The sequence below is a fragment of the Acomys russatus genome, chromosome 9, assembly GCF_903995435.1.
Source record: "Acomys russatus chromosome 9, mAcoRus1.1, whole genome shotgun sequence".
In the NCBI taxonomy this organism is placed as follows: Eukaryota; Metazoa; Chordata; class Mammalia; order Rodentia; family Muridae; genus Acomys; species Acomys russatus.
Genome location: NC_067145.1, coordinates 44,084,919 through 44,098,445, shown reverse-complemented (window position 1 = coordinate 44,098,445; position 13,527 = coordinate 44,084,919). Strand labels below are relative to the sequence as shown.

Here is a 13,527-nt window from a genome sequence, read left to right as displayed (position 1 = left end):
TCTTTAGATGAAATTCCTTAGGAACTTGTGTGCCTTTAGAAAATAACTAAAACTGACTTAATTTAACTTCCTGCATTGCCCCCTGGGTCCTGTGGGACTGCTGGACTGGGTCTTTTGCTGAGAGGCTCAGTAGGTGGCTGAGAAGTATCTGTGCTTCCTGGGACCCCCACCCCCCCCCCCGCCCCAAACCAGCTTCCCTCTTACGTTTCCCCTTCAAACATTCTGGTTTCTCACAGTTGTCATGTCTGGTCCTAACTCCCCACGGTGATGTTCTCCATCAACGAGAGACTTTAGATTTCATTAGAATTAACTCTAGAAAAGTAACCACGTTTTAGTTTTTCTGATTTTTGGACAGGGAGGCCCTCCTGTGAGCCACATGCTTAAGCTTTTGGTTTGATCCACTGGAGACAGCTTTGTGCCCCCTCTTCTCTCCCCCCCCCCCCGCAGCAACCTCTCCCCCCACCACCACCTCCCTTTTCCTTCTCTTTAGTAGCTGTTAATAGTAGTGTGGGTTTGGCCGATGAGGTAGTCTCTGAATGCACACAATGCCTAGTTTCATTGTTAAACATTGCCTATACTGATCCTCAAAATTGGCACAGATTTGTCACAAACTGCATGAGATTTTGCTTCCTTCCCTGCAGAGGTAAGCATTCATAAATCCATGTCTGCCATCACCTCCTTTCTGCTCATACATTTCTGTGCTTAGTTCTCTGCTTCCCTGAACTTTAAAGTAGTGAGAATTTCAGCGTTCACTGAGGACTTCACGTCACACTGTGCACAGACACTTCGGGTACACACCTGACTGCCCCCTGAGAATGTCCTTGTTAATAACCCTTGATCAAATTATGTCCATACTGGAAATGAGCTAGTCTTCCATATCCTAGCCCTCAAATCCATGAGAGTAAATACTTTTTTTTTCTTCATATTTATTGAGATGGTTGAATAGTTGAATAGCCACCCTGCAGTCATATATTTACAATTAGAATATAAACATTGGTGATGCGAAGAAAAGATAACTTTATCCCAAGGGAGCATGTACATTTAGTATTCCAAAGCAATTGAAGTAGAAAATACACTCTTGTATGTTGGTGTAGGTACACACACACACACACACACACACACACACACACACAGCTTTTTATTCTTGAGCCAGCATTTTTAACTCTAATTTTGAACTCAGGATGCCATTAGGTTGGCAGTGAATACAGAGACAGCTCCAGCCATGTTCTTGAAGCTCAGATTTAAGTCCAAACTGATATTCTGAATATTCTGAATTTGAGGTCCCAATCTGAGGAATTCCAGGGAGAGAGTATGGTTGCATTCCTTAGCTTACTTAGGAACCATTGAAGGCCAGGTGTAAAGTAGTTAATGGTCTATGTCGCTTCTACCAGTGTGTCATGTGACACGCCTGCAGCCACTCTGTGAAATAAACACAAAGGAGGTGTTCAGTTCTAATGACAGACGGGAAGCTTTCCCACTCTAGTGTCATCTTCCCAACCACCCCCACCCCCCACCTCCGCAGTGAAATTTGAGCAAGCCTGGTGATGTCATAAGAATGCCAGCGGGAGGAAATGCCAGAAGCATTCAGCCAGGAAGTTCTCAAGCGGCCACCAGTTCATTGCCTTAGCCAGCTTGCTGCAAAGAGCTCACTAGATCTGAAGAGGGCGGAGGCGGGAGGGGGCGGGGGGTGGGGGGGCGGGGGGATGCTCTTTTAATGACTTTTAATGACACTTTTTACTCTAAGCCTTGTTCTATCGGCTCAGTAGCATACAATGTACCCGAAGCAAAGCCTCAGCCCTCGACTTCTAGACCAAAGAAGAGAGTGTTGAACTTTCTAAAAAAGAAACTAATTCTCAGTTTTGTTTTGTTTTTTGTTTTTTTTTTTCAAATCTCTCCATTTTATTGCTAGTAGGTGCTGGCAGGAACTGATGGTTCTCCGAAGGACAGCAGCCTGCCAAGACCTGGCTTTATTGACTTAGAAGGCAACTTGACTCTACACGCATTGACAGTTATATTAGCTAGGCCAGGCTGCTGTAACAAAAAGCTGATGTCTCTGTTTCTTAATGGAAGTAAAGGAAGCAGCGTGGGTTGGCATGGCATACTGCTCCCCACACATGTCACCACAGGCGTGACATAAGCTGGGTCACCACCACCACCACCACCATATCTCCCTGCTGAGGAAGAGAAAAGCTTCATGAGCCAAGATGGCCCTGTTGATTTCTGCTCCCCTCCTTGTTGGGACCCCACCACATGCCTGGAAGTGTGTGGTAGTCTAGAACACTGTCCAAGAAAGGTGAGTGGATTTTGGTAGAGGATAGCAGTGTTTCCAAATCAATACTTAATAGAAATAGCTTAGTGTTCACATATCTTTAAGGAGAAAGATACTTAACACTGAAATATTTGGGGAGTCAATAAAACTATGTTATTTTATGTCAAAGTAGAATTGTGGTGTCCTGGTTTGGGATTCCTTAAACCCCTCAATAATGTAAGTGTCACATATCAACTGTACCTATACAAGGTGCTCCACGTTTTTGAACTATTTTTCTATTTCCCTCTATTGTTAATTGTTCTTTGGTAGCATATCAGAAATATCTTGAAAAAAGTCTGTGTCCAATGTAAGCCTGCATTTCTTTAGAAAGAATATAGAAACCACCCCTCTCCTTTTTAAAAAGGCTTTTTACAGAGTTTGTTTAGCATATTCCTGGTTTTACTTTTCTCTCTGATTCTATTTGGCAATTTTCTATGTGATTTTTTTTTTTTTTTCTTTTCCTTTAGAATAGTTCTGTGTAGTCTGATTTGCTTAAGCTTTGGTAATATTTGTGAACTCATTACTTTTTAACCTTACTAATTTTACTAAATATTTATGTATTTAAAATTAAACCTTGCTTTAGTCCACTTCCCCAGAAGGGAACACAGAAGGAGTTGTATTGTGGAGTGGACAAGAGGCTGCTGTAGAAAAGGGTCATACTTAGGATTTAAGCATGAGAGTAATTCTCCAAAATGAGATTTACTAAGAATCATCATGAATGGGTTGGCATAGCCAAAGGAAACAATAGCAGCACACGGAGTCACCCATATTCTAGGCTGAAGAAGGGAGATTCCCAATGGAGACTGGGTGGCATATTCTTAGCAGAAATCAGAAGTAGTTGATAAAAAGGAAGCGATAACTGTCCTAAGTATAATGGCTTCTCAGCACTGTATTGTCACAGAGATGGTCTCTATGAAACCTAGAGAACAGAGACAAACAACCACATTGTTTAGTGTGCTATGCTTTAAAAAGTATCACAATTTCAAACCCCTGTACAATGAAATGTATTCATATATAACTACCCCCCACATTTCCTCCAACCCCATTTACCTCCCAACATTCCCCTTACCAACTTCCTGTGTGTGTGTGTGTGTGTGTGTGTGTGTGTGTGTGTGTGTGTGTGTGTTTAATAACCCTTTAAATCTGGTTAGTGTTACCCATATAGGCATAGGTGTGGGGCCAACCAGTGGAGTCGCTATGCAGTGCCAATAGCTCCTCAGTAAATGGGGGGTGGGGGACCTGAAGATCATCTGCCTGATCTCTGCCGAGATTTTGTGTCTGCTTTATCTACCTATTCTGTTTGGATGTTAACTGTTTCCCAAAGGCTCACGTGCTAAAGGAAATTGATTGACAGCTTATGGTGCTCTTGGGAAGTGGTGGGACCTTGGGTTGTGGGGCCTAGTGTGGGGACAGTAGGCCATCTAGGTCATCAGAGCATATTCTTGGAGGGGACATTGGAGCCCTGCCCCCTTCCTCCTTCCCAGGTGCCATGACATGAGGTCTTCTGCTCCCCTGCACTCTTCCACAGATAACGCCCTGCCTCTCATTAAGGCCCAGGAAACAGAGTGAACCAGCCAGAGGTGGAAGGAAGCTCAGAAACTGAGCCAAAATGAGTCTTTCCTCCTTTTAAGTTGACTTGCTCAGACATTGTATTACAGTGACCGAAAACTGACTCTGATGATAGGTCAAAAGGCATCAGAGCCAGCCACGCTGATGTGCTTAACAATGCAGAAAACACTTAGGGTATAGGAGGAGATGAGCAAATACGGCCTGCTGGGAGATAGCACTGTGTGAGGTGTGGGGTGAGCTCTCCGGCTGTGCACCAGTAGTTGTCTACTTGCTTAGGGGCTGTCATCCCCTCTTAATCACAGATTTGTTCAATAGGGACTTCTTTGGAGCAGAGTCGAGGGGTAGGGCTAGGGGGCATGTTCAGATTGTGCCTGAAGAGCTTAACACATGCACGACCGTGGGTAAAGTGGCCTCGCTTCATCATTTGTACGATGGAGCCAATCGCTGTAGCTATTTCAGAAGCCGTGTTGGTATCGAATTACAAATAACTCCATGTATGTGTGGTATGCACAGAGCCCGGAATTAGCATTTAGTGGATTTTATATCTACTTCAATAATTTTCAGGGAGTAAAAAATGATCTTTGCCAATCTAGATTGATTTGAGCTACACAGTAAATTGACATAGGTTAATAGGAAGAAATGAATTATGCATGTATGTGTGGGAGTCCCACAACACATGGACTGTGACTAAAGCATGCATCCTTTTCTAAGATGAAGGGACATGAATAAAGACTTAGGACTCCTTGGGAGACACTAGGCCTAGGGGAGTGAAGAGGAGGAGGGCATGCAAGGTGAACAAAGGCTATCCATCCAGGAAGTCTGAGAGACGGGAGAGTTGGGCATGGCTTCAACCTCCAGGGCTCTTTCCTGTGATACAACTTAGTCCTCTGTGGTTGGTAAGGCTCCAGAGGAGCGGTCCTCAGACACACGAGGGGTGCTTAGAGATGTACGTGGAGCGCCCCCTTTCCCACGTGCTCTCTGCTCAAAGCGTACTTTGAGATGCCTTTTCAGTCTGAGTTCCTTTACTCTGAGCATTTCTCTCAATTTCAGGCTTGGTCTGATTTAAGATTTTAAGTTAAGCTTCCTTTGCCTTTTTCCATTTTCATGTGTGTACAGTGTTTGCATGTATGTCTGCACATGTTTAGCATAATGTGGGTGCATATATGGTGGAGGGCCAAGATTGGTGTTAGGAATCATCTTTGATTCTTCTCTCACCTCACTCAATAAGGCAGGGGTTTTCAGTCAAGTCCATAGCTCACCACTATAGGTAGGCTCCCTAGTCAACTTGCTTTGTGTGGGGGGGTTGGGGGGGCGTGTCTTCTGTCTCCACCTTTGAGGCTGAAATCTACAAGGGGTGTCTAATCGATGATCCTCATCCTTGCTCAGCAAGTACTTAGCCACTGAGCCATCTCTGCAGCTCGAAACATTTTATGTGTGATGTGTAGGTATGAGTGCACATACATAACATGTGTGTACAAGTGAAAGGACAACTTTGCACAATTGCTATTGCTATATTTCTATCTTTATGTAGGGTCTGGGGGGCAGAACTCTGGCTGCCAGGCTTATGTAGCTAGCATCTTTACTCGCTGAGCCATCTTGTTTAGAATTACATTGGCATTACCATTGCTTATTAGTACGCCTTGACATTCTTTATTAATATAAATATTTCTCTTTGTATTTTCACACTGGAAGAATGCTTAACATCAGAATTTCATCTCACAGTTTGAAAGTTATAAGTCCTTTCTAAAACGATGATATTGTCTAGTTTTCTTTTCTTTTCTTTTCTTCTTCTTCTTTTTTTTTTTTTTTTTTTTTTTGACATGTTTTCTTCCCTTTAGCCAATACTTAGTTTTATTTATTTATTTATTTACATATTCTAATTTTTGAGACAGGGTCTTACTGTGTCCTACTCTCTGGCCTGGAACTCACTCTGTCGATCAGGCCATCCTCTAACTCACACAGATACACTCACCCTTGCCTTCTGAGTGCTGATATTAAAGACATGTGCCACATGGGCCCTGGCCTTTAGCCTCAGGTGTGTATAGAGCTAGGAGATAGCTCAGCAATGTGAGCTCAGTGAAGAAGGTTTTGCCTCGAGAAATGTGGGTTGCAACTCTGCTCTGGGCAAGGCAGGCTGCAGGCTGTGCCCCTGGAATATTAGGTTTCAAAAGTGGCATTTTCAGCAAGTTCCTACCTTTTCTTTCCAAAACATTTCCCCCATCAAAACAATGGAAAGATGTAATCCCATGAGGGACAGAGACAATGGGACAGAGAACAGTCAGGTCTGGAAAACACAAAGAGGGCTGGTGAATGATGTAGCTAATCAGACAGATGAAGGCTTTATCCATCTTGTGGGGTGTCTGGGTGCAGCCGCATTCGCAGAATCCAGAACAGAGGATAGAATGGGAGACCTCTGGTGACCTCTGATGGAGACAGCATAAATGGCGATAAGGCTGTGCATTTGGAGACAACGTTGGGCCCCTGGATCCCTTTCATGAATGTTAATGTCTAGGTGACAGTAGCTTCCCCATCCTGAGGGAACCCGAGGAACCCTAACCTTGTGGACTCTGGGTAGAGAACTAAAAAAGGCCCACCATATGGAATGTGGCACCTTGCAGAGAATGTAGATACTAAAAGCCCATCTGGCTTTGAGCATGTGACTGCCAGCCTTACACCCTGACCTGGGACGACAGCTTTTTATTGGTCTGAGTTAGAAGAAGAGACACCCAGGTAGGATCCTCAGTAAAAGCCACTAGTCCTGAAACACTCCACTGCTACATGCAAGCACTGCCCCTCTGCTCCCCGACCCCCACCACTGAGGACCAGCACTGTGTCAAGGACCAGCAAGCACCCTGTTGGGAGGCAGTTACAGCATCTCTGAAACAAAACTGCAAAACAACCAAAATGGAAAACTCAAGTGGAAGGGGAAAAAGAAAGGCAACAGAAAAGAACATAGTGATTGAGAGTCAAGTCTCAAAGAAGAGAGAAGTGACATCTGCGGGGGGGGGGGGGGGGGGCTTGGACCCTGGGGAGTAGAAATGCTATTTTTAAAACTATTCTCTAAGTTAAAAATAGCATAGCTGAAGTCAAATATTCAGTAGAAATTTGGATGATAAAAATGGAATAAATCTAAGTAGAACGAGGAGGCATGGGATATAAAATAAGACAGAAAGCGAGAGGATTAATCTGGGAAGGCCGATGTCTGACTGATGTGCTCCCAAAATAGAACACGGCAATGCTTGATGGGAAAGAGTTCTTAGAACTCCGTGACCGTCTCCAGACTGCAAGGTTCCCCAGCATCCACAGGGCCATCCTGGGCAGCCACAGAAGTTGGACTTGTGGATTCAGATGGGAATGGTACCCCTGCAATGATGCACTGTGTAACCCATGAAAGCAAACACATTTTACCGGAACTTCTTCTGTGTATGTGAACACAAGTGTGTATGCCTGTGGAAGCTGAAGGGGAAGGTTGAGGTGTCTCATTCCATCAGTCTCCACCGTCCACCGTACTCTCTCCAGATAGGGTCTGCCATGGAGCCTTCAGCTTGCTCTTTGGTTTTAGTTACTCTGGCTGGTTGGCTAGAAAGCCTGTCGTCCTCCCATCTTTACATTTTCCTGTTGCCCAGTTCCAGGCATGAGTGACTTATACCTAGCTTTCCCAGGGGTGCTCATGGGGTAACAACACACATGCTGTAACACTTGCTGTTGTGTTCATTTTGAATATCCTTGGCTTGATACTATTGAGAGATTGTGGGAACGTAAGAGATGGGACTGAGTGGGTGGTTTTCTCAGCTTTGGGAGGTGGGGGTGGGGAGTGGGGGGTGCCCTTGGAATTGTGGGCCTTGCTCAGTCCCCCTTTCTCTTTCATTCCCAGTCTTAAGACCTGGCTTGCCACAAACAAATCCAAAAGCAACAAAGCCAATTGACTATGAACTCCAACTTTCAAGACTGTCATCGGAAGTAAAGCTTTCTTGTTCTTAAGTAGATTCCCGCAGGTCCTTTGCTACAGTAATAGATGACTAATACAAGGAAAAGATGACAGCATACTACTGTCTGGTAAATTCTGGGGAATAACAATAGCTCCAACTGTTAATTCTGTGTTCTGCCATGCTATCCCACTTAGTACATGCTGAGCCTCAGACCCAGGACAAATGGCTGAGGTGCCTATTTAACATATTAAAGTGGACCTGGCTGCCAGGTTCTCACAGCACCCCTCAGTCTCTACCTATTGCTCTGTACTCTACCTCCCACTACCCCAACTTTCCAGCCCAGAGGTTGGGCTGTTTTTCCCCCAGAGGCTTTTCCCTATATAACCCAGCCATTTTAGTTACCCCCTCCCTTCTTTTTAATTTTTTTTAATTTTTTTTATTTTCCCCCCCTTGACTGCTGAACCTAGATTCCCTCTCTCCCCTCTGCTTTCCCTTCCCTACCCTCCTCATGTGGCTCAGGGTCATATCCACTCTGGACTCTTCCAGGTTTCTCTGCCTCTGGCTATGATCTTCCTTTTATCTATAGTAAACTTTCTACTCCACCATACCTTGGACCAGTCATATCTCCCCCTACCTCTCTCTCTCTCTCTCTCTCTCTCTCTCTCTCTCTCTCTCTCTCTCTCTCTCTCTCTCTCCTCTCTCTCTCTCATTCAGTATCCTTACTCATAAACAGCCAGCTCTCTGTGGCTAAAGTAGATAATAAAATCAGTGACTTTAGACTGCTTAGGTTACTTATGGGCTGTTTCAGTGAGAGAGAACTTGGATGTTTACAGCACATTGCCAGGGTCTCTACCCAGAGCCCCCTGCGGGAGCTGCACTGATACAAATCTCTTTGCTCCCTTACCTGGCACAGTGATCCTGTGTTCCTGACAGCTGAGATGAAGTCCCACACTCAGCTGTCTCCCACTCACCAGAGAGACATTCGACAAACAGCTGCTTTCTTGTGTTTACTTCTGACCTTTTGCAGAGGTGTGTGTCACTGGAAGCATTTAGGTGCCAGCTTCCACCTTATCTCCAGCCTCAGGACAGCGTGTTCTCAGTTCCACCTTGGAAGAATGACACCCAACCTGTGGGACACTGATTAAAGAAAATTTACTACAACAGTCAAATTATTAAGTACAGCTAGTGTGGTAAACACTTGAAGGACTGGATCTATATCTAACCTTTCAGGTTACATAAATCCATGCTTATGAGTTCATACAATGATGAAATTCCCCCATGACACATGGGATCTACAAGTGATGTGTGATTGTACAAATACATGGGGAATACAAGAGGGTTAAACTCTTAATTTTCAGTATTGAAAACATGGACCAGGCAAGATTGCTCAGTAGGCAAAGGTGCCTGCCGCCAAATCTAAAGAACTGAGTTCAATCCTCGGGCCTCACATGGTAAAAGCAGAGAACCAACTCCTACAAGTTGTCCTCTCACCTTCACATGCACCGAGGGCGTCCACACATCCACATGTATACATCCATAAACATAGACACACTAATAAACATTTTGTAATGTCTAGAAGTAAAGATCAAATGCTTTAATGTGTATTATATATTGTATAAATTATATTAAATATATAATATATAATATGTTAATAAAATACTGTAACATTACATGTTTTCATTAAATTTCATTTATATTCATAATAACACACTAAACCAACTCATAACTATAACATAACAGTAAGATAAGCATGTTAGTTAAAATGTACGCCATATTTTTCAGACCATAAGATGCACTTTCCCCCCAAAAGTGGGAGGGGAGAATTAGGGTGCGCCTTATCATCTGATCACTGTTTTTACTGTTTTTGTTTTACTGCTCTAAAAAACTGGGTGCGTCTTATGGTCAACTGTGTCTATAGTCTGAAAAATATGATAATCAAATGCACAGTAAAAACTACAGGAGTGAGCTTATATCTGGGGAGGGGGGGTGCTGTAGTAGAAACTGCTGTTTTTAGTTTTGAGTTGTGTCGAGCTGTTTGACACTAAAACATGCGAAAATGTACAACTTAGTAATGTAGCAAATACAGTATAAAAATGCATTACAGATTCTTGCAAGCTCCACATCCCAAAATTTTAGTTCAGTGCTCTTTTTAATGCTATGGTACAATGATAAAGACCTTAATTCTTGTACTGCCATGCAATACTTTAAATAGCACGACTGAGACATTTGTGTGTGGTGGGAGGGAAAGCGAGAGGTAAGTTATGATCTGCCTATGTTTAAGCACAGTGAGATTCGAGATTCTGCTGTGCGGATCACAAAGTAGGCTCAAATATGGCAGTTCTTGAAGCATAAGGCAACACGGAGGAAAAGAACTAGTGTGCACAGCAGTTTCTCATTTGTCGCAAAAGTAATTATGTTCTAGTGACAGCAACTCATTCATTACCTGCGAGCTGGTGGTTGGGAAATTCCAACCCGCAGAAAGCTGTTCCCTGTAGAATGAAGGGAGAGTGGAGGGCTTAGCAAAAAGAGGCCTGTGAGCTAGAAGCGCTACCAATGATGACTTTAGGATTTGACTTTAGAACAACGGAGTGTCCTTTCTTGATGTACACATGGCTTAAGATAGAACTTTGAGGCTTTTCTTTTAGAATTAAATAGGCCAAAAAAAAAAAAAAAAAAAAAACCCACAAGGATAAACCACAAGTGAATTACTTTTCTCACAGCTCTATCAGAGGTCTTTAAGAAAGGAAAGATTGAGAGTAGATCCATCCAGGTGGGGAGGGCATTATGGTGGGAAAGCTTGTGTGGGGAGAGCTGCCATTGTGAGGCAGGTGGTTACATCATCAAACAGTCAGGAGCAGCTGGGGTGGGAACCAGGGCCACCAGTCAACTACCTACTTCCTCCTCGCTCTAGGCCCTAACTCCAAAACAGTGCCTCCAGCTGGGGACCACAAGTTCCCAGGGGCCTGTGGGGGGGTATTGTCCATCCACTCTGTAACAGTAAGGTTGGATGTGACAGTTCTGCTGAAGAGCCTAGGACTTGAGATCAGCACTGGATGGCCATGATCTCGCCGCTTGGTCCTCAAACAGTGGGTCACAGTCTTGTTGGTGAACGTCTAGTTCTAAAAATATTTACATTATGATTCATAACAGTAGCAAAAATTACAGCTATAAAGTAGCAATGAAAATGATTTTATGCTTGGGGGTCACCACAAAATGAGGGACGCATAAAGGGTCGCAGCATCAGGAAGGTTGAGAAGCACGGCTCTAAGCCAGGGGGGTGGGGGGTGGGGTGGGGTCTCAGCTCTGTTAGTCTGGTTCTGCGGAACTTCTCTCTGCTTTTACCCACAGAGATCTATCAGCGGGAACTCACAAGCCTGATGCAGGCAGCTCTGTGCACTGGGGACGCATTCAACAGATGCAGGATCAGTGTTTTTCTTTTGGAATCATGACCAGAGGTGCTAAGATATAAATGTAAAAGATCATGTGGGTAATTTATTCCACAGGATCCTGGAGGAGCAAGAAATGCAGCTGGTTCTCAGAATGATAAGGTGAATGTGCTAAGAGACCAAGATTATGGAGGGTAAGAAAATCCTGAGAGTTTCCTTGGCATTGGCCCCTTTCTAGGGCCCAGCTGCCTTCCTGCATTAGTTTCTATTAGGTTCATGTCAACAGTCCAAGTGCATACTAGGTAGGAACAGTTATTCATGCAGTTAATGTACTTGCCTACATTGGTTGGTCCTTGTTTGGTAGCGATCCTGGCCAGAGTAGCCTCATCTCATTCCCATGAAGTTCTGGCTTCCTCCATGGTGAGACTGCAGCGTGGTACCCATGGACCCCTGAGGAGAGAGCTGTGGATGCTCCGATGAGAGCATCAGCTCCTTCTGCCACCTTTGGGTTCCAGATAGACCTGATATTCAAGAGTGGCCTTGGGAATCCAAACAGCACACTGAATTACTAATTATTAAGTTCTAGATTGAAGATTTCCCCAGCTCTCTAGACTCTTCTACCCCGAATCTAGAAGCAAGCAAAAATGTGTTGCTGCATAAAAGTGGGTTTTTGTCAAATGAGATCCATCTACACATTTTTCCAATAAAAACACAACTTGCAAAAGTGTATTATTTTCCCCTTTCAGGACGGGGCTACCTTCTTTTTATTTGAAATACAGTTATCTTTCCATGTTAGCATGTTTCATATCTATGTGTTCAACCAACTCCAAATCAGAAATGCTAAAAACAAACAAACAAACAACAACAAGAACAACAAAACCTGTGGGGGCTGGGGAGATAGCGCAGTGGTTAATAACACTCATTGTGCTCTGAGAGGACCCAGATATGAATTCTTAGCACCTACCTAGTGGCCCATATACATCCCTAACTCCCAGTTCCAGGGGACCTGACTCCATCTCTTGCACTCTGTTGGCATCAGGCATGCACTTGCTATACATAAACACATGCATCCAAAGTATTTCTACAGATAAAATAAATCTAAAAAGTAATTGCATGTCAGACATATGAAGATACATTTTCTTGTTATAATTCTCTAAATGAGGCTAGCAACTGGTTACATAAAATTTATATGACATTAGGTATTGTAAGTAATCTAGAAATGCTTTAAAATATATGGAAGGACATATATATGTATTATGTAACATATATACATATACATATATGTGTGTATATGTGTACTTTAAATGTTTGTTTATTTCTATTTGTGCAGGTTTTTGTGAGGTTGAACACATACATACATGTGTGAAAGTTGATGTCACACCTTGCTTTTCCATGTGCTGGGCCTCGAAATCAGTTGTTCTTACTGGAACAGCAAGCCCTTCACCCACTGAGCCATCTGCCCCACCCCATTTGTGAATTTTGTTAGTCCCTGGAGCCCTGAAACCAATCTCCCATGGAAGCTATGGAATGACTGTAACTCTTATTAAAAAGTTCTTTATGGCAATTTGTGCTAAAGACGTTTTAAAGTGTAAGCTTTGTTTGAAAAAATGAATTGATGCTAATTAAAAATGACTAAGTAAGGTTAAAATAGTGGCTGGGCAAAAACAGTTGGGAGCCAGACTGTAATTGGGTATCCAATGTTTATTCATGGTTTCTTTACTTCACTAGACTAGATTAAAGGAAGAAAAAAAAAAGTTAATCTTTGTGTACCTAATTCGATCGTCTGTATTTTTTGCCATATTAACATTTACATAACATTAGATATGACATAGAGTGGATGCTGGAAAAGTCATTGCAGTACAGTTTTCTTTTGTCTATCCAAACGATACTGTATCCTTTGGACTAAAAAATTAATAAAAATAAAGTTGGACTGTTTTATTCCTGAGTGAGACAGGGTGATGCTTGAGATATCTCTTCCCTTTCCAGGAACTGTTTGGGGTGGGGGTGCCATGCAAGGAGGGTGTGCATGCCACATGTGCGTGAGCTTGTGCGACCTGGAGCCACCTGCAACCACACAAAGCTAGCACACAAAGCTACTAGTCTGTACTCAAGTTTCTGGTCAACTGTGGGATGCGTTGTCTCTTTGCAAGTCTTTCCTTTTAAAAAGAAACTGGCAGTAGGTTGTAGTCTTTTTTTGTTTGTTTTCAAGTTAGATTTTTTTGAAAAAGACTTATTTTTACATATGTATGTATGTATGTATGTATGTGTATATGAGTGCAAATGTATGTGTGAAAGGGACATGGGGATCAGGTGTCAGGTGCATGCTTGTGAGTGC

General features: G+C 43.2%; 1 long non-coding RNA gene across 1 annotated transcript; it reads left to right on the top strand.

The window, feature by feature from the left end:
* Positions 1-2,153: 2,153 nt before the first annotated feature.
* On the top strand, positions 2,154-11,286 carry LOC127193681 (uncharacterized). The gene is made up of 3 exons (XR_007831181.1): positions 2,154-2,293; positions 8,720-8,835; positions 11,155-11,286. It is a non-coding gene; the product is annotated as an uncharacterized LOC127193681 (long non-coding RNA).
* Positions 11,287-13,527: the final 2,241 nt, after the last annotated feature.